The sequence below is a fragment of the Drosophila takahashii genome, chromosome X (genome assembly GCF_030179915.1).
Source record: "Drosophila takahashii strain IR98-3 E-12201 chromosome X, DtakHiC1v2, whole genome shotgun sequence".
Classification (NCBI taxonomy): domain Eukaryota; kingdom Metazoa; phylum Arthropoda; class Insecta; order Diptera; family Drosophilidae; genus Drosophila; species Drosophila takahashii.
The window spans coordinates 1,989,894-2,012,579 of record NC_091683.1 but is presented as its reverse complement, the minus strand read 5'-3'; the positions used below and the strand labels follow the sequence as shown (position 1 = coordinate 2,012,579).

The 22,686-nt window shown below is 38.3% G+C and overlaps 1 long non-coding RNA gene across 1 annotated transcript in view; it reads left to right on the top strand.

The window, feature by feature from the left end:
- The window catches only part of LOC138913951 (uncharacterized), a 37,973-nt gene that overhangs the window by 1,945 nt on the left and 13,342 nt on the right, over nt 1–22,686 (top strand). Inside the window, exons 2-3 of the long non-coding RNA XR_011419845.1 lie at nt 300–761; nt 3,156–3,311. This is a non-coding gene — a long non-coding RNA (uncharacterized lncRNA). The remainder of the gene's footprint in view (nt 1–299; nt 762–3,155; nt 3,312–22,686) is intronic.

Genomic DNA, 22,686 nt, shown 5'->3' with positions numbered 1-22,686 from the left:
CATGGTAATCGAGAGATTACAACAATATTTTATGAATTTGAATGCAGATGTGCCAAAGGTTTCCATTAGAGATAAGAAAAATATCAACATTTTGATATTGCTCGATATTTAATAGTTTTTTTTATTGAAAACATCGAAATTGTCGAAACCATATTGTGAAAATATCGAACATATCGATCATTTTCAAGCTATAGTTTTTATTACTTTTTTCTTGGAAAATATTTTGCAACTTTTTTGTATTTGCCTTAAACAGTTATTCTAAATATGTATAATATACCAATATTTTTATTTATTTCTAGCAACAGATATAATCTAACGACCAGGGTTTTTTTGAAGTCAATTACATTAAGCAGGCGCCCAGCAGGATTTCTCAGCACCTCCGCCCCCCAGAAACCTTTTAGCTCACTTGCCACATTGACATTCCAAAGTTGAATCGCTGCTACTTTGAAATAAAGTCATTTGCGGCTGATTTGTGGCTGGCATGTGAATTGCCCTCAAGTGTGCGAGTTTTTGCTGCCAGCCGCGATCGATGTCGAACCGATCGATGGACACCGGATTGAAGCTCACACAGCAAACACGGAGCAGCAAACAGAAGCAATCGCAGCGATAAAGATATATGGAGAGATCGTTTGGAGATCGAAGCGCTGGGGTGTCCCACCATCACCAGCACCACCATGAATATGCGATTAAAAAAAAAAACAGGCACAAAATTCCTGTCATCGTTCAACTAATCAGAAAGTACTAAAGAATTTATCGATGGGGTATGAAAAACACAAAATATTCTAACAAATAACTATTTGTTTTTATTACACTATTAATGGTATATCGTTAGCATCGATACAGGTTACCTAAGGGCATTACTAATCAACTTGTTTAACGATCATCATTCCATCATTCCGTCTTTTTTTACGAGCGTTAAATGTTATCGATTTAATTATGAGGTTTACGTTATGATTTTTCACACATTTTGCATAATATCGATATTATCGATAATTTATCGTGAACCGTCGATTAAATTGATAATCTTTATTAATTGTATCCCAAATGATATATCCATTACATCCCGGTTTATTTGAAATCCTAATGACAGCCTGATTCATCAGACATTGTTAGGCGATGTCACAACTTATCGGTTGTGAATTTGATTCGGTCACGTCGCCATCCGAAATATTCGAAAAGTGTGACTTGGGTGACTCAGAGACCGATTCGGAGTCCCGTTCCATTTGCATACGATTAGTCGTGCGATCGAATGCAAATGCAAATGAATGAATTGCGATTGCACAACGAGCATTAATTATTAATAACACTTCATAATTGCGATACATAATGCTCCGGTCGAGAGCCACGGACCTGCATTTATTTATCAACGGGGCGTGCGATGTGAAAACCGAAAGCCGCATAAGTACATTAAGCATTTGAGTTATAATATATAAAAAAATGCATATATTTTATACGAACGTTCATCTGTTTTGTTTCGTTTGTTTCGATTATTTTGCTACGTGCCTCGGTTTCACTCCACATTTCACACGAGCCAATTGTTGGGGGGAAAAGCCAAGCGGCACACACATATTGAGAAATTTTTCAAAAACATTTTCGAGTAACAGTTTAAGGGGTTATTGAAATGAAGAAATATCATGTGCGGATCGCCCCACTCGATTAAAAAAATTAAAGAAAATCGGGTATTCAAAAAGTATGCAACACAACATTTTTTTCTGAATAAACTAAATAGTTTTATAATTATTTATATTCATTTGCTCACAATCCAATCACTTCCACAATCGGAAGCCTGAATCACAGAGGGTTCTCTTCTGGTTCTCTGGATTTCCTAGATTTCTGCTTTTCTGCTTTTCCCTGCGTCATCGGATTCCATTTCAATCCTTTGCCTTTGTAATGGAATGAACACTTTGCCAACTTTGTTGTTGTTTCTCATCTATTTCGATTCTCTTATTCATATTCCGAAATGGCTTTCGGTTTGAGCAGCAAGTAGTAGTTGAGGGTGACTGAATTGGTATCTCTGTCTATTCTGGCCATAAAAATAAACTTTCATTGAAGCGGAGACAATCGCTGTACCTTCTTCTTTTTTCCTTCCTTCTTTTTTTCTGCTGTCTTGGCCGGGCTTAATTAAAAGCATTGCCAAAGCCAAACACAGAAAGGCCAAAGGCAAACACACCACACACAGCGAGTATATACAACGTATCTGGGTATCTGATAGATACGAAAAGCTATTCGATTCGATACGGCGTACGGTGCCGTTCTTTTTGTCAGCTGTTTTCCAATTAAGTGTCACTGCAGGCCGCAAATCGCAAATCTCCTCGAAGATGGCTACAAATTTACACTTTAATTAGGCATTTACATAGCTTGTATACAGTATATATATCTGCCTTTGATTAGTTTGCTAATTGCAAGGGTGGGGTATCTTTGTTTTGTGAGGGGGGCGGGGTGGGCTGGGATATAACCAATATAACCATAAACCCCAGCTTGGCCATTAACATAAAAGTTTACGAATAGACCCATAGACGAACGATAAGAAGATTGAGAGGGGGTTGGGGGTTGGGGGTTCTCAATTTCTCAGACAACCCCGCCTAAAATGGGCCGCGTGGCGATTCAATTAATTTATTATTCACTTAAGAGCGCCACGGGCAAACAGAAAAGCAGGATAGTAGGGGGTATTTTCCGTATTTTCCGGGGGTCGGGGAGATGGCATAAAAATGTTATTAAAATTAGAGGAGGAACGAAACTAAACTGGCCAAGAAGTTTTCGCACATTCCAAATGCGTCCCGCTGTCGTGCCAAAAATGTCCTGACTGCGGGTGGTGCAGGGGGTGGTTTTGGGTGGTTTGGGGTAGATGGTGCACATTAACTTATGGAGAACGCGTGGCGCAAGTTTTACAGTTATAAACATTTCCGCGCACGTTCCGGGCGTTAAACAGTCACAAAAAAATATATAAATTTGAAAATTGAATAAGAGAAGAAAAGGGGAAAACCGAAATGGGAAGTACTCTACCTTTTTTTTTTAAAGATTTTTATTTTTTATAAACTTATTTCATATAAAAAATGTTGGCTTAGATTTTAATTTTAATAACTTTTTTCCATGGTTTATTGAATTTTTAATCTGATGAAAAGTTCCATGCTAAAATGTTTTCTTATATATCACAGGAAGTGTATAGCAGACCATAAAACTCAAACTGTCGCCGACGAAGTGAATGAAATGCCTTGGAAATGGGAAATTATGGAAATGAATTGGTTGACAGAAGGATCTGGATCTGGATATGGAGAAGGAAAACTGCTCGTAGAATGCGCAAGTAAATGGGGGTGAGTAAATATTTGGGGGCTGAAAATTTATGTATACTAGTACTCCATGACATTTGCAAAAACCCTAAAACTATAGTTATTCTGCACCAAAACTGAGACACCCACAAGGAATGCGGATTGTGTAAGCGGGAATGGGATATATACAAAAATACACAGAGGGAATAAACCAAGTAATTTATACTCCAATTGAGAATTTATGTTATCAAAATAAAGTACTTAATATGTTTCGTTGTGTTTATGATGTACTTTTTCTTCAAAAAAGGGGACAATTTTTCCCTAAAATTGTTCTACAAATCAAGAATAAAAATTCCTTAATTCGAGAATTCAACTGAAATTGATTAATTCTCTCTGTGTATGTATATCTTTGTGTAGCTTGTGCATCCACCTGCACACACCTGTTCCTCCGCATATCTGTTTTTATATCTAAGAAAACCAAGGCGTCATTAGTCACTTCCCAAGATAAGCGAAATCAAAAAAAAGAGCAAGAAAACTTGGAGTGCAGTGGGGGGAGATACGCTTTTAATGTGTGTTTGTGCAAGGACGTTCGCAATCGAAACTTTCATTAAACTTTGTGTGTGTTTTTGTCTTTGTTTTTGTTTTTATCAGGCTTATCAGAACGCTGCGTGTCAAAAGATGTCTTATCGGTGGAAAACACGAGCAAATCTTATCTGCTAGCCAGGCCACCCTCTTCTCTTCGCTTTTCTCCGCTTCTCTGGTTCTCAGGCTCTCTGGTGATACAATTCTCCTCTGTTCTCCCGTTTCGATTTGGCGGAATCTAATTAATTTCCAGAGCTAATTCATTTTGTGACATCGTAGCGATTTATGCTGATTAAGGTGACATTATCGCCGCTGCTCGCCGTTTGCGTGTTCTTTTTATTTATTGTTATTTATGGCCACTCTTGTTCAGACCTCTTTGTGTGTGGAATTTTATCAGAAAGCGCGTTTACCTTGTTTGCTGTGCGTTTTTGTGGGTTTTCGGTGGCTTTTCGTCTCCAAAGCCATTTAGAACACTTTTCGCACCTCATTTTTAAGATATTGGGTACATTTGTATCTGCTAGAAAAAAGCAAAAGCAAAATATCTCTGAAATAGAGACGAATCATCATCATCATCATCATCGTGATGGTGGCCAAGCGATCATCATCGTCATCTTGGTGATTTTTATGAAGGAATTCGCATTAAAAGTCTTTATTGTGTTTATTTATTGCGAACGGGGAACGGAGAACGGCCAAAATGGAAACACAGATACACACATCTATCCATCTTGCCATCCATCTATCCATCCACACAGCTACAAAGTAGATCTAATGGAAATTTCTGTGTTGGCGACGCTGTAACTGAAAAGCAGAGGCGTCTTTTGAGGAGGGGGCAGTTCGGCAGTTCTGCAGCTGGCAGCTGGCATAGTTTGGAGTTCGGGGAAATGTACAATCAAGGGGTACATTGCACTTGATTATGATTTCTTTACGAGGAAAAAGGATTCCAGAGGCAGAAGCTAAAGGTTCACTGGAAACTAGTGACTAGTTTTTTTTTTCTATGAGATCTTAAAATTTTGTTTAAATTCTTTTACCTTTTTTTTTTGTTGAAAATTTATTGTGGCAACTTTGGGGAGTGCCCTTAAAAAAAGGCCGTTGATAAAGACAGGGAAGAGCGACATCAATTAGCGGTCAACAAATGTATCCCAAATGTATTTTTCTGGCCCAGCCCAAGGGGCCACGCCCATTGCACCTATGTATAAGGGGGAAACCCCCCCCACACATAAACGCATGGCATGTCCTTGACACATATCCTTCCACTCAGCTCAGCTCAGCACGCACATGCAGGACGTTCGTACATATGTGTGAGTGGGCCAGGCCAACGCCTTGCGGGGCTTCTCCACACCAGAGAGCTTGGCCCTAATCCATTTGAACTTTTATCCCTCCTCCTCCTCCTCCTTCTCCCATTGCCAACTACAACTACAACTGGCTACTGGCTCCACTCTTCAAGGATAATAAAACGAATTCTCCTACTTTATGGGCCAAGCGAAAACTTTTGCGGCTTCGTCTTTCGGCGCATGTGTGGATGTGGATTGGGCCGTAATATAATCCTAATGGAATTTACACTCAAACTTTACAATGGCAGGCAACAATAGCGAGGACACGCAGTGTCCTTCCTCTCTTTCTCTTCTTCCTCTTCCTCCTCTTCCGCAGAAGGAAGCAATTGAAAGTGGAAGAAAAGAAGAAAAGGTCCGAGGAAGTGGATATTGAGTTGAAATTATATCCGAGCTGGGCCAAGAAAACAGTTGTCATTTAACTAAAGGGAAATTAGGTGAATTACAAATAATACAAAAATGTAATATTACAAAATCTAAGAACTAGCTACCCTTTAATAAATAAATGGTGAGAACAGCTAAATTAAAAAGGTAAAAAATGCCTTAAAATATAAATAATACAAACGCGCCACCATGGCATATTTATTTTTTTCGGTTTCCCCACCTAAAAAGATACGCACGTATATATAAAAATCTAGAGAGAGGGATGCGTGCGTGAGCGTTATAAGTCGTGATTTTATTTGATTTGATTTTGAGAGCCAAGGCAAAAGTATCCTTGGACCAACACACTGGCTTAATTGTGCGTGTCAAGCAGCCACAAAGCCACAAAAGCCCAAACATGGACACATGGGTGTGTTTACCCAGGACCAGTCGGTAGTCAGTAGTCCTCGTTCAGTCGTCCAGCAGTCCAAGGATCCAAGGATACCGGGGTCGTTAATAAGAGCGGAAATGCTGGCGCCGACATTATCATTTTGGCCTCCACCCTCGAACGGCGCAATTATTATAATTGAGTGAGCAGAAATGCGAAATACGAAATGCGGGGGAAAATGCTAGGAAAATTCAGGAACAGACAGGTTAAATTGCGCGTTACTTGCTGTAAATGTGGCAGATACTTGTCTCCTTTTTGATTGATTTGCACGGTTAGGTCGGCAAAAGAGACCTCGAGTGGCGCCCAATTGTCTCGAGGCCCGAAGTAAATCCCCGAAGATGCAGCACACATTCACATTTAATTCGCCAGGCTTCTCCACGATTTTTTCCTTTCCTCTTTTTTTAATTTTTCCGCACTTTAGTGACGCAGAGTCCACCTCCTTTGGAGCTATGAATTGATTGCGTGCCGGTTATTTGTTGTCTTTGATTGATTTTGCTTAACTTGTGCGTGTCGCCTGTGCGTATGCGTAATATTTTCTTGCACGGCAAGCAAAGTTTTAACAACCGATGTAGTTGTACGAAATCCTTGAGATTTCGTTTATTGATATTTTGGATATAGATTTGAACCTGTTGCCTTTCTGATCTGAATGCAATAAATATTATAAGATGTTTTTAATACTATAACTCTTCAAAATGTATTTAAAATATTGTGTTTCTAAAAATTATATATTATTGTAATATTACTATTAATATAATATTTATTTTATGATTTAAATAGATAGAGGTGCGATATTTTCGTCGGCTTGACTTGACTTACTATTAAATGCACAGATCTGAACCTAAACGAACTGAACTGTGTTATAATATGAAATGGAGAGGAGAGCAGAAAAGGGGAGCTGTTAGCATTGATTAGCGTCTAATGTATGAATTGAAAGCGAGACTGCGACTGCGATTGCGACTGAAACCAAAGCTGAAACTGAAACTGGGTTCAGAGTGGACGAGTGGGCTCATCAATAATTGCGGCTTACGGCCATCTATTATGTGTGTTTACTGTGTGTAAAGACGATTGATGGTTATTGATTAGGCGAACGAACCCCGTGGATATATGGTTTTAATTTTTTGTTGTACTGGATGCGACTATGTGGCTATATGGCGATGCCATGAATCATCATGAAAGAAAAAGAAAATAAGAAGAATCGACGCTAAAAACAAAACTTGCGTAGGTAGCGCCAATTTTTTAGGCAAACACAAATATAAATAAGCCCCGCCAAATCAAGCCAAGCCAAAACAAACCAAACCAACCCAAAAACAAAGCAATCGAATTAAGTTTGGCTAACTAAAAGTATACCCTGGATGGACAAATTAAATTAAAGATTTTTGTAAATCGATTATTTTCGATTAAATTCTGAAAAATATCGATTAAATCGATTTAAAATGGAAACAAAAAAAAAACAAAGGAAGAAGGTCTAAAATAATGTAGAGGAAAAAACAAATCTAGAATAGATTTATTTCGCTTATCCAAAAACATCGATTAAATCGATTTTAAAATCGAATTGTTTACAACTCTTTTGAATATTTCCTAAGAAGTGAAAAAACCATATACCCATACTCTCTCTGCAATGGGTACGAAATCCAAACCAACGACTAAAAGCAACTGTCCATTAATTTGGCTTAAATCTCGAATCTTGAAAGGGGATTTGTTTATTTGTTTGGCTTTCGTGGCCGGAATAAATTCTCTTGGTGCTGAAACTTTGTATTTGGCTTGGTCTTTGCAAAATCGCAAAATCGCCTCCGGAACAGCTACTTCATTTGCATCGATTGTGTTTGTGTTATTTACACGCAAAATTGCATCCTCTCTTTTTGCGCTCTTTAATGTCATTAATTTGTTTTTGAAAATCCCAAACAAACGTTGGATTGGGGACTTGACTTGACTTGGCTACTGACTTTCTGACTACCTGGTAACCAACGACTGCCGTTTCGCTTTTTTGGTTTTTGTTATTTTGTGCGAATTTTCGCGAATTGAGTTCGCATTGAAATGTGCAAAAAACCCAATTAGGTGCAATTAACAGCAATTTTGTTGCCTTTCGTTGTGCTGCTGGCCAAAAAGGAGTGCGCCGAAGCCGAAGCGAATTGAAATGCTGTTGAAAGAGCCTGATTGAAGTGGAAAGTTTAATTGAGCCCTTGGTGCCTCAAAAAGGGAATATGAGAATTAAATGGAGCGTAAAGGATCATTTAGGAATGGTCTTATTACAACTGATTGCCAATCTCCTCTCACTCAGGTCAAAAGTAAAGGGAAATGTGGTATTCAAAAAGTATTAAAAAGAATACATCATAGATACCTTAGGACTTAATTTTTCTGGTTTTTAATACCAGTAAGTTATAAATATCGCATATTTTCGGTTTTATTTTTAGACTTTAAAATCCAACATCAAGTTAAATCCGATATTAAACATGTTAAGCTGCTAACGTGCTTGCCACTATTTCCTGGGCTGTTAACTTGCAGTAATTACCGGAGCTTAATGCGTCCATCGGATGGAGAAGCATCAAATGAGGAGCCGCTGGGGAAAATGGAAATGGGAATATGGATGTGTGTCATCAGCGGTAATATTCAATTCAGCTCGTAATATCGAACATCAAATGCGAATTGGAAATGGGAATATATATAGAAATGGAAATGCGATGACCTTGACTGGAGGTTGGGGAAGGGGGGTTTCTCTCTTAATGAACGGAGAATTAAGCTAGAGATAGAGTCTCTCGACTCGAAATGGGGGGCAATTTCAATGGCCATTCGGGGCAATTAACCAACAACGACAACTGCTACTGCTGCTCCTCCGTACTATTTCAATTTTCGGCTGCCAAGCGGCGGCAGGCACATTAAAAATTATTTGATTAAGTGATTTTTTTTTCGCTTTTTTTGCCGTTTCGCCGTTTGGCCGTATGCTGTGCTTCCAACCACTTAAGACGCCAATGCTGATTGTCTAATTTCATTAATCTATGCGAAAGGGGGGGCTATACTGAATATACTGGGAACTGAAAGCACTCAAAGTGAATAGAGACGACGACTGGCAGCGTGCCAGTCAAACGCTCGTTTTGACCCACTGTGCGCGCTCTTTGTCAATTAGAATTTAGAATTTGACCTCTGTGCAGTAAGAAGAAGAAAATAGGGGGTGGGGAAGGGGGATCGGATCGTATTGAATCGAATTTGAAATCGGTTCATTGCGTGGGACTGTCGGACATAAATCACACTTGAGTGTCGCCAGAAATAATCGCTTAATTAGCCTAACCATCGGTCTGGGCAAAGTCCAATTGAAATTGCACCTTCATTTTTAATGGCTTCCCGACTGGCGCCAAGCGAAAATCCAATCCGTTGGCAGCCAACGCGAGGAAGTTGCCAAAAAAAATACAGAATACTTGACAAAGTAACGCTAAAAAACTGAAGAGTATCTATCAATGAATGAATCTTTTTAGTCTTGGATAAAGAGGGATACATGGGAATTTAGTCATATGATTTTAAGTTTGCCAAGCTGAACAACACTTCATAGAAGACCATTTTTCATAACAATAGCTGATATCAGAACTTAGGACTACCATACTTTATAGTGTTACAATCCAGTATCAATTTGATCTTTTGTATCACTTTCACATGTTTTACATATCGTTTTGAATATTTTCGTCTCGTTTTTACCCATGGTTATCTTAGGTAGCGCTTCTCTCTCTCTTCTCTGAGAAATGATACTAGATAATATAGATCCTGAGGTGTTTTTTTTATACTTATTGATATTTTCCCAGGTGTTTCGAAACCCTTTTACAAGATCTTAAGCTTGTAATTGGGCTAAGATCATAATTATTTCAGTTTTAGAAAGCAGATGTGAATATTTTTTATGTATATGGAGGGTTTTTTAGACTAAACCCCACAACTACTAAGTCTGCCATCTGCCATGATTTATGTATATACCTTAAGGGCCCCCCTATATCATAATCTCAGAACAGGGCGTGGTCGTCGGGGCTTAGAGGCCCTCGACTGGGCGACCTTCGTTCGACTTCGTCGACTTACAAAACAAAACCGTTTTCCACGCTGGATTTTTGGGTTTTGTTTCTCACTTTTTGCTGTTGTGGGCTTTTGTTTTGTCGGCTTCTAATGCTTCCGGTTCCACTCCTCCAGATCGTAAGATGTGTAAGTTGTGTGTTGTAAGTTGAAGGCCTCTGCCGTGACGATAAGATATGGCCATACCATACCATACCGTACTATACCATTGATTACCCGACTTGGCCTGGCCAATTTGGTGGCAAAGTAGTGGCGACCATTAAAAAATCATTATAAAAGCACAGCACACATGCATGGTTTATTTTTTTTTTAAGGGGGTTTAGGGAGGGGGCACTCAGACAACTACCTGGTATAATTGCAGAGGGACAATCAAAAAGTTCGGACCGCACACGGGAAGTTCCATGTCCAAGCCGAGTTTTGGATTTCCGCTACGATCGTCGTCGTCGTCGACTTGTCTGCCCCCCTTTTAAGGGGAACAACCCCTTAAACCCCCCTCTGGGCAGCCCATGTGTGATGATCACTTAAAGGGCTTTGGATTGACTTGTACTCGTATTTGCCCATTGATAATGAACGTCAATTATCGTGTGCCCGTTTGTTTGCTTTTGCTTTTGCTATTGCTTTACCTCGCTTTCGGGCTAAAGGCATTTATACATTTTTTCTTTTTACTGCGGCTTTAACGTGGCTCAGTGCCCGCCGCCCCTTCTTATCGCCTGGTTTATTAAGCCCAGACAGCGCAAACCCGTGATATTGTATGTACAATGTAGTAACTGTGACTCAGTTGAATGAACAATTTGTCAAATATTATTACACAAAGCCAGGGGTGTAGAATGGGGGGTGTTTGGGTGTTAAGCCCTTCTCCCTTTGGGTGAAAAATATTGTTTTCAGAAGTTTGCTATACAACATTTTATTAAAAACCCCCCAAATCAAATCCTGACTACGCCCTTGAACCAACCTGATGCCTTTATTCCCTGTCATTCACTTCTACTAAACAGTGTTTACAGAGGAAGGCGAAAGGGGGGGTTTTATCACCTTGGCTATATACATACATACATATGGTTCTTGGAAATAAATCTTAAGATAAGCCTATCTGTGTAAATTAACCCCAATTACCGATAGCCAGGGGCGTAGGTACTAAAAACCTCCTTTAACCAAAATCCTGGCATTGCCACTTTTAAAATTAAAATCTGAACTTTCTTCCTGTATCGCAGATAACTCAAAAGAACTAATCAAACAATCGACTAAAAATACTTGGCATTTTTCCGCCACCCCCCATAAATTGTGGGCTCTTTGCGAGGTGTCGCGTCTTTGATCTTTGAGCAAAAAAGAAATACAATGAAATTTATTTGCCACCTGAGAGGAGACAGAGACTTCGCCTGAGAACTAGGGGCACTTGGAAAGCCATCAAACGACGGGTGGAACTATGTAAATCTACGGCAATAAATTCGGACCAACCTCAAGGCGATCTTGGCACACTTTGAGCATAAATTTCGATGTTCCATATATATCTAGAATCGTACATATATATCCATGAGCTGTGGGTGGATGCGGATGGATCTTATTGGTTGGGTGCCGCCTTTTTGTGTTCTGTGTGTTGTCGCGTCTGAAATCGGCCGGCATTATTATAGTAATTGATTGATTGATTAACTTGCAGTCGGTAATTGAATTGAAAAGTGACCGCCGGGCATGTGCTGCGCTGCCATGGGCGTGGCACTTGACGATCGGTCGTGTTGGCGCTTGTTATTGTTACTGTTGCAGTTGTCGCTTCAATGTCGCCGCTTTTCAGTTGCAAATTAATGCTGACAATGCAGCAGAAATAGATACAGTTCGGAATATATGTGCACATCCGATCTTGATGCGTTCTATCTGCCTGTCTATCCGTTGCAAAATGGAAAACTATATAGTATAGTAGTATACAATTCATTTGCAAACACATTCAACAAAAAGCCACAAAACAGTCGTAAAAATTTGTGACAGAAAGTAATACAAAGTAACCGCAAAGTCTGAAAAAGTTAAGCCTAAGTAGATAACTTGAAAATATTGAAATTTATGCCCATTCAAAATGATAAGAATTTCTTCACACCGATTATGGTAGAAGACCTTCCTTATAAGAGGGGTATTTATTATGCGGGGTACCTGATTATGATTATGCTTATGCTTATTATCATTATGATTATGAGACAACAAATATTTTATTGGTGTTTGATTGTTGTTTTTGCCTCTTTTTTCGTTATGGGGGCTTTATGATATTTTAATTTATTTTGAATACCAAATGAATTGCTTATTGTTTTAAATGGAGGTTCGGATGGGTTTGTTTCGATTGCTAATTAGCATAGCAGAAACAAGTTGAACAAAGCTCGGAAATACAAACTAAAATAAATAGAGGTAGAAGTAGAAATACAAAATAGGGAAACAAACAAAAAAAGCCAACAAAAAAGCCAAGGGAAAATAAAGAAATATACTAAAGAGAAACTAGTTTTGACTAATGGATAGAATGGCGGTGTGCGTGAATGGGAAGTTGCAGATAAAGATGGAAAAAAAATTATATATATAGAAAAAATAAAAAATATATAGAGAGAATACGGCAAATGAAATGCCAATGAACCAAAGAGGCCAAATGGCTATTTTTCTTTTATTTCTTTTCCGCTCATTTGATTTGCTTTGAATAATTTATGAATGCTTTTTTGCCATTTGGCGAATGCAAAAAGGAGGAAGACTTATGGTCACTGGCCATTCGAAAGTCGCCAGTGGCCACTCGGAAATGGAAATGGGAATGAAAATGGGAATGGCCAGCGACCTGGGCGTGTATTTGGGATAGGAATTAGGATTGGGATTGGAATTAGTTTTGGTATCGGATCGTAGTATTATTTAATTGCACTTCCAACAGGCAAGATGAAGATGAATATTGAGTGACTAATAGAAAAACTAGCTAGTAGTCTTAGTCGAGCTTAAACGAGATATATCGACTCTCACCCACAAGTCCAAACACCAAACACCCACACACATCCACAATCCACACACTCGGAGCAGTAAAGTGTAACGAAGTTAGAAATCCACAATCCACACAGAAACAAAAAGCTTTTAACGCCCACGCCAAGGCCAGAGCTAATTTGCATATTTCGACGCGCATACACGAAACCCGAAACAAAAAAGCAAACTAAACACTAAAACCAAAAAATGCTAAATAAAAAAGCGCCGAGAAAACGGCGAGTCTCTGTTCTACATGCCCCGAAAGTACATAAATACATAAAAGTGGCGTTCAAAATGGAGACAGCTCAATAAACTCCTCGAGTGGATGTGAGTTTAGACATTTAGACGGAAGGCGCCAGCTGGGCAGGAAAGTCAGGCGTTTGGAGCGCTGCAAAATCCAGGGAATTGGATAATCGGGGTCACCAAATGGAATAGATATTACTTTAACTTTGTTGTTTTTCACATTTATCTTGAAATATTTCTACAGACTTTTTGGACTGCTAGAAAAGCCAGGGAATTGGGTAATCGGGGTCATTAAAAGGAACTGATATTACGTTAACTATGTTATTTTTAAAATTATCTTTAAATATTTCTACAAAATTTTTTCTAAATGAAATCTAGGGCAAACCCTCCATATTTAGGGAATATTTAAGATAGAATATGAAGATTTTCTTTGGGGTCGGGGTCACCAAATGGACTTAAAACCTATTTATTATAGCTATTATTTATATGTATATATATTTAACCTTTATTTATTTAAATTTAAACTGTTAACCTTCCAAACATTTCATTTCTAAAACGGCAAGCTAGTTTGCGTCGCTTTGGCTTGGGATGTCAACGACCTATTGGCAGTGGTCGGGGTCGTCTTATGCTAAAGTTATACCATTGATAGTTGGTATTTATGGCCTATTCAATCCTAAGACAAGCTAGACTTACTTGAATCCAATCCTGAGGGATCGGAACCAACCCATTTAGGACTGATATCTGTAAAGCAGTGACCCGAGTCGGGGTCACCAGCTGGCCTATGCTAAATTTCGGCGGATATCCATGCTAATGTATGCGCCTTACACGCCAGATACCATGGAGCCCATAGTCGACCATGTCCATGTGCGTGTGTAACTAAATACAATGCAAATTTCTTTCGACTCAATTACTCAAAAGCAAGAACAACAAATGTCGAAATACATTATCACACAGACACACCGACACACACAACGCAACGCACATGCAAATTATATATATTTTACACCCCCATGACGTTGCAGGGGCATAATTAATTAGTTGAACGGGGCACGGAACTTGGACCGACTCGACTGTGTCTGTTTCTGTGCCTGTGTTCGTGTTCTCGGATTCTCGGCTGCGAGTTGCTCTGTTTTTTTTTTTTTTTTGGGTCTTGTGCTAATGAGTCCATATTGTGCGAAAAGCAGCAACAACAAATACAGAGACAGCAAACAAACATAGCAGAAAATAAATAGGAAACGTGGCCGAAAAGCAGGCAAACAGAGTTGCCAAGTCGGTTTGTAAAAAGTTCTAAAATAGCCAAAGTTGGTAAACATTTTGGAAATTTTAGGAAAATTTCTTTCAATTATCTGATTGATTTATTAAAATGTTGTTTCAAAAGTTACTGGGCTACTGGAAATAAAAGGCAGGCAAACAGAGTTGCCACATTTCGCAAAGTTTTGGAAAATATTTTTTTTTAGTTGGCTTATAGATTGTTATAACTTTCAACCATCCGATATTGTTTCAAAATTTCCTAAGGTACCCTTTTTGATTTTGATAGCCCAGCGCGGTGACAATACTGGCTGAGCAAGCTATTAAAATGGATTCCCGCCGGACTTCCTGGCCATATCATATTACTATGACCAGCTCGCTCTCTTTCTTCTGCCTGTCGTCTGTAGTCTGTCCTTCTGTTTGCCTGATGGACATGACCCAAAAAACAACAACGGGGTAAGTGACCCATTAAACACGATATGCAGCAGCGAAAGTGATGAAAAAAGAGAAAGAGAAGGAGAAAGAGATGGAAAGAAGCCAAACCTTCGGGTTCGAGCCAAGCCCTTGCGCACACTGCATTAATATGATTAGCAGGAAGATACATATACTGGTGGAAAAGTGGAAAATGAACCTGAGGAAGGAAAGGAGCTGCCGCCCGAGCTAATGCCATTTCCTGGAACGCTCCCAATGTCGGTGGAAGGTCATCCACTGGCGCCGTGGGACACCAGCTGACCTACCATATGGCCATACCACCAAAAACCCAAAAAAAATTCAAATAAAATTCATCCACCAGCTCCGAAAGAGAAGCTCTGAGTGCAGCCCACGTGGTAAAAAGGCCAAGACATGTGCGAGGGGGAGGGGATCAGATCCGAAGGGGTATATAAACCAAACACACATATATCTCGGTGTGTGGGCCGACTTCAAATACACCAGCTACGGAAGTGGCATCGCCAACGTAGCTGCAAAAAGTACATGTGTGCACTGATAATAAAAAATGAAATTGTAAAAATAAATATCAAAAATTCGTATTTCATATTTGAATTAAATTTTGTATTTAATTCAAGTTATATTTAATATAAAGCATATGAAATTGCATGATAAATAAAAATATATTTAACCATAATGGTTAAATGTGATATATTCATATTTAAAATTAATTAAAAAACGCCATAATTGAAAAACTTAGCTAAAAATATTTAATTTTAATTTAATAAAATCTTTGCATTTGCAACGTTTGTTTTTATTAGTGTACATTGTGTACTTGGCTGGTGTATTTTGTTCCAAATTTGAAAATACCTAAACTGGATCTTATTGGACAAAACTGCATAATTTTTTAGGAAGAATTATGCCTTGAATCTTTTTTATAAGTTAATGAATATAATATAAATTAAAATTTGTTAGTATGTGAATCCACTCATTTCTTAACCAGTTATAAACTCTTTCTTCTTGATATCCCATTTTATTTGAGAGCTTTATTTGATTGATTCCCGATTAACCCACACCAGCTGGATGCATTGTCTGCTCTTCTCTCTTTCTTTCCGATCCGACTACTTCGTGGAGGAAGTTTCCTAAACCTGATGCTCATTTATCACCCGTTGAACATTCAATTTCCCTATGCAAATTAACAGCACAGCATTTTCGGACTGGCATTTTGTGTGTTTGGCTTTTTGTTGTGTTTTTTTTTTTTGGTTTTTTCTTTGTACTTTTCAAAGTTTGGACCTTGAACAAGGTGAAGTTGATTGCTAAGTTGTTATTGCTAATGCTGATCGCAGGCTATTGTTGTCGACACTTTGTTGTTGTTGTTGTTTTGAAGTTCAAAGTTAACGAAACGAGTCGAAAGAGGAAGAGAAGCATAAACAATGCAAAGAAAACGAAACGAAAAAATTCACACCTCTGAAAAGTCGGCAAAAGCATGTGAGAGATGGTGAACACAAAAAAATAAAAGTCAACACGTCGTATGCTTAATACTGAAGATGCAGCAATCAATCAATCGAACGAGAGATGAACAGGGAACTGCATTAATTTGACAATAATTTTTATTTCTTATTATTTCCCGTTATACCTATTTAATTTATTTTTTGTATTATTGGGCTTAAATTATAAAATTTCTTTTTTTTTATCTCCACCTGGTTTTGGATTTCTACCTGTTATGCTAAAACCATCTTGAACTCAATTTAAATTTAAATTCTTTCCAAACCCCTCTTCGCTTCACCGTTCAGTAAGAATCCATTTAAATTTTTGTGCAATTTGTTGTTTGTTTTTTTAAAGCTGCTTAATTTTATATTGCGCAATGAATTTCGCCGCGTCCAGATACAAATACATATATGTATGGGGCTACAGATACATTTAAACCCGCACACGAGGTGACAAATTGCCTTTTGATGTTTCAGCGACCTTGAAGCTGCATCTAACCCCGATTATCTGCCGCACTCCCCCAATCCAATTTTCCAGCCAGCAATTTGTTTTGTCAAACTTTTCTTTGTTTTAAATTAATTACGAATAATTTGGGTGTTTTTTTTTTTTTGCCATAAAAAATTACTCGAATAACAGAAAGAAAATGCAAAACAGAATGCTCAAGTTTTCCCATAGCTAAAAATAACCTTCAACCTCTGCTTTTAGCTGTTATATAATTAAGACGCCAACTGTTATTATATTCTATTATTAATAACAATCGTTTGTGTATTTTTTTTGGAGCATCCGAAAGTCTCGTTTTAGTTTTTTTTCGGTAATTTTACTGTCTGATTTTATGGATCAAAAAGCGTAACACCGACCGACCCGACCGACGGATAAATATCATAAACATTCAACAAAAGCGAACCCCCTTCTTGGCCCATTCCCCTTTTTTCGCTCAGTTCTGCCCATCGCAGCGGAAAGTCATTAACAGCGAGCTCCGATTCGGTTTCGAATTTGACTTTGGAAATTCGGATACGGATTCGGATTTGGATTCTCGGGCTTCTAATGAGCTTGCCAGCCATTTGTCTTGCGAATGTGTAGAGGGGATAACTTGGCTACGCAGCTAAGAAAAAAAATTGTTCTCTTAGTTCGGGATACAAAAATGTTGAGTAATAAAGAAGATATAGGGGCTCTGAAGGGTTAATGGGCTTGCCCTTGAAAATCGCCATTAGTCCCTTTTGGGTTGGTTGAAAATTATGTTATATAGGATACAAAATTTTGGGCAGTACTTTTGAAGAAGATTACGATTAAGATAACAGAGAAAATATGAATATAAAATAGAATATATAATTATCAGTAGACTTCCCTAAAATCATCTTGATTTATATAAAACTTAAGTTTCGAATAAGATTTAGGTTTCGGGGGATCTCCCTTTTGGGGCAAACATTTCCGAACATGGCCACGCCCACAGCTTTACAAGCTCTCTAGTTTTTTTTTTTTTGGTTTTTGTTTGTTATTCGGGTTTTAATGGCTTTGGTATTCTTCGTAGGTTTTTTCTCTGCCTCTGTGAGGGCTGGAAAACATGAATTTTGTGGCTGTTTCTCTTCCTTTTTCGCTGGCTAGCGTGAGAAGCAACTAACTGATTGTTGGAACTTGGCTCCAAATCCCGCCCCCCTCAGCCAGCCCGCCCCTGGCTCTCAGGTCTTACAAGCGCCGCCACATTTCAAGTTCAATTTGAATTTGAATTTGAATTCGTTGTTTCCGAACTACGTGCATTGAAAGCGAAACTTGAGGCAGCTCCTGAACCCTCGGCCCCCCTTTTTTTTTACTACGCCTCTGTCCGCGATTTGGGCCATTAAAGCGCAGCAGAGCGTAACGCCGACTGTAGTTGAAATGACCAAGAGAAAGACAGAGAGAAAAGTAAAGTACAGTAAACCCAAAAATAAGTGATAACTTTCTGACATAGAAATTTTATATTTTATAAAAAATTTAAAGTTATACCCGATTTTAAAATAATATATTAATATATTATAACATGTTTCATAATCCCTTTAGTTTTCACAAGTTCACCGTATCGAATGGGTTCTGTAGATGATGGCGAGGGTGATACAAATGGATGGGGGAGTGCGTGTGTTTCGAGGGGGTGCCAAAAAGGGGGTGGCACGTCAACGAATCGTAATTTATTGATCAGCATATAAAAAAAAAGTATAGGATAGAGCGAAAGCAAAGGCAAGAACAAGAAAGCGACAAAGTAAAATAAAATATAATAAAAATAAAAGCCAGCGCATAAATAAATAAAAGAGCGACATCGCATAAGAAAGGAAAGAAGGGGAGAGAAAACTTGGCGTTCGTATTTATCATTATTTTTTGGCAAAAATAAATTAGAATTAGATACATACACACACTCGGATACAAAGATACAACAGATACACAGATACAATCCGCCAAGAAATGCGTAGATACAGAATACAGAATATACAGAATACAAAAACAACGACGACACATTTCCAGTTTGACCAAAAATCGGGGAACCAGCGGGGCTACGGGGTCTTGGGGTCTCACATATGGCTGCAATTAAGTAATTTTTGGAGCAACAGCAACAACAACGAATAATGATATATAGACGAAACATGCTAGACATAGAACGCGAGAAACTGCCCGAAAAGCTAAACAACAACAAAAAAAAAAATGTAAGAAAGAATACGAAATTAAATATAAAACGAAACGAAAATTCGACAATTAAACCGAAAAAATCATGAAGAAGAAGTGGAGAAGCAAAAACCGACCCCACATGAAATTTGTGTTGTGCCTCCATATAATATCCCCAATCCCCAAAACAGATGTGCTCAGATTGTTAGCACTACTATGTTTTTTCACAAGATCTGGTGCAAATATAATGTGTAGCTTTTGTTATAAGAAGAAACCAAGTTCCCTATAGATAATTTCCGTTCCTATAATATTATTCAATTTTCTAATTATGTAGTTTATTTATTACTCATTATATTTTCCATCTCAAAACTTAAAAAATGTTTGACTATAAAGTTTTTTTAAAAATATTAAATAAAAAACGGTAAAAACTGTTGGTGTGACCGCACTTGTATCTCCCCCTTTGAGTTCTGAACGCACACATGAATGTTATACTCGCTTGGTCACACACATCTCTATGTATGTACATTTATACAAAGTTAGATTCTCTTTCTTCTTCTGCTCTTCTTTTTATTTAGCTGTTTTTACTCGAAGTAACTGCTGTTGTTGTTATTAAATTTTGCTTTTAATATTGTTGTCAGCTACAAAAACAATAAAGACAGCTCTAGAAAGAGAAAAAGAATCAGAAACAGCCGTAAAGCCAAAAATAAATTTAATGTGCTTCAAGGTTAGCCAAAAAGCAGCGACGCGCACGAAACGAAAAAATAAATTACCAAAAAAAAAAACATTGTACAAAAAAGCAAAAAAAAAAAGGAACAACAAAGTGTACGCCAAAAAAGAACGCACAACAAAATAAAATTCGTGATGAATTTTAAACAATAAAAACAAACAGCAAACAAATGTTGAGATAGTAGGAGGAGGAGGAGGGATGGGGGATAATGAATGGGGAGGGCTGGTGGGTGAGGGGGCCAAGGAGAGGTGAAGGCAAACGTTATACGAAAAATTTTGTTGGGAAGAAAGAGGAGAAAGGGAGGCGAAATAGGAGGGGCAATCCAAGAGTCTGGGAAACTATCTCTATAGGTTCGATCATAATTGATCCTAACTAAGATTTTGAATTTGTGATGATTATAATTATATAGAAACCAATAAACAGCTTTCTTCTTAAATTAAATTATAAAATACTTATTCTAGGGTACTCTTCACTTGATTCTTCTGCTTCTTCCAAAGAGAATTGCTATTTGTGAAGCTTTTTACGGGCTTCGCATTTTCGACTGTCGACAAGTTGACAAATGGCAAACCGGTTTGGCTTTTGGCCAAGCACCCCACCCCCTCCCCTTCTCGAAAAGCAACTAACACTCATTTCGAATGGAGTAAATATATAAATAAAATACTCGTTAACAAATCAACAAAATGCATACGAAATTTTAGCAAATTTTGTCTGATCAAAACGGGAAATGAAAGCGCGTGGGCGAGAGAGCCGGCATCGAATATCGAATCGGGCATGGCGATTCGATAGGGATAGGGGCCCTCTGTACGAACAGCAATTGGCTAACAAATTGCCCGAAAATTAACTGAACGCATTAAGCTGATTGAAAGTCGACGATTGCTTCAATGTTTTCAACCCCTTTCTGTAGGGATTTTATTCGGTTCTCTTTCATCTGCTTAAGAGGTTTAATACTATTTTTTAAAAAAAGTGTTGTTAAGCTGTTCCAATTAATAACAAAAATAAGTAAATGGTCAGAAAAATATTTGTTTACCTAAAAAAAAAACGTTCATATTAAAAAAAAAATTAGTCGGCAGAAGCGGATCGAACCAAAGGCCCAGAGATTGCCCAGACACTCCAAGTCCAGGAAAAATAGTTAATCCACAATAAATACAAAATTTTGTGTTATTTTTTATGTTTTTTTTTTTATTAGCAAGGGTAAATGTTTTAGGGAACTTTCTTTTCCAGTGGTCTAGTTGATCTTTAAGATAGTCGATATGTCTGCTTATCCTGTTTCAACTCCAAATGGGGTTTACTTGTTGCTGCAAGTCCCACCCACCTCTGAGTATCGCTATGGTATATCTATAGTATTGGTCAAATCTGTTGAAATGTTTACGTTTGCCGCATGCATTGCGCACTGACTGACTGACAAACAGAGGGTTTCCGCAGGGGGTTCACCCATTTGTATTTTGTATTTGTTTGCGGTGACAATTTTCATTTTCATTGCTTTGGGAGCACACATGTGCTTGCAGTCATTCATACGACGCACATACATATTTTTGTGGAAATTATTCACGAAAATGCCTGACAGCCGTCGCAACTTTTGAAAGCCATCTCCGCATCACATAGAATGGATTTGGTACTTTTTGTATTCGGGGGATGGGATGGCAGCGACGACTGACTAGCTGAATATTGGGATGGGATTGGGATGGTTCGGTGCTATATGCTATATGGTTGGCTGCTCGGCTGAGGGGTCTCAGTATTGTCAGTCGTTGCCAGTCAAGGCCATAAACTAATCCCAACGCCCAGACTTCCAGCTTCAGTTTGAGCTTATTAATGCGCACTATATGGTTAAAGCGCCATTTGGGCGTTAGTTGGGCGCCACTTTTCGGCTGTCTCTCTTCTTGTGAGCATAAGTGGATCCCAGGCACTTGAAAAAAGGGCTTGAATTTTGGCTTAAATTGTTAAATTTTAAATTTTTTTTTTTTTTATATAGAAATTTAAAGCTAATTTAAAATCTTATACTGAAGTGACTGAGGCTTTGGAATCTATTAAATTCAGTTTAGTAATACTTTTGGATTAAATAATTTTAACAAATTAATTATACAATTTTTTTTTATTTTTTATTTTTTTATTTCTTTTTTTTCTGTTTTTTAAAACAATATAAAATATAAAAATTGTTTTGCAGTGTGGACACATGTCTTAGCTCTTTTTTTTGTTTCTTTGGAACATTAGACTTTCCCTTAGAAACCCCCTCTCTCTGATCTGTGAAGTGCGCCTCTGCCTTCCCCCTTGACAGTTGCTGTAACTACTGCGTCTTCGTCTGTCGTTTGTTGTTCTGTTCTGGACTGCCAACAATGGCCATCATTCATCGCTCATTCACTGGCACTGGCAAAAGCAAAGGCAAAAGCAAAGAGTTCTGCGGCACAGAGCGTGTACATTGTACCCCCCTTAGGGGAATGGGAATGGGGGTTGGCCCAGAGTGGTGGGGTGTGACATTTGCCGCAATTCTATGGCATAAATTCGCTGGCGATAAAATGCGCAACTGGCAATGCGATTCGGGATAAGTCCTTTGGCCTCCGAGGCCTGAATTCCAAGGGGTTGCTAGATTGCTATATTGCTAGATTGCCAGTTTGATAGTCCGATGGTTGTTCGCAAGGGGGGTGTGTTGTAATGCTCTCGGGGGGGTTGATCATAAAAATATTTATTAATGAATGCCTCAAAAGAGTCCCGAGTTTCGCCAAATTGTTCATAAATTCAATTGGCAATGGTGTTTTGTGTATCCGTATCCATATCTATAGCATTTAGTATCTGTGGGTGCTTTTGCCTGTGCAAAAATATACACAGCAGCTGATTAATGAAGACAAACACCTGTTGACCTCTGTATCTGTGTGCCTTCTTCGACGATGAGTTGGAATGTATCTACCTCTCACCATGAAAATTAAACTCTCAATTATT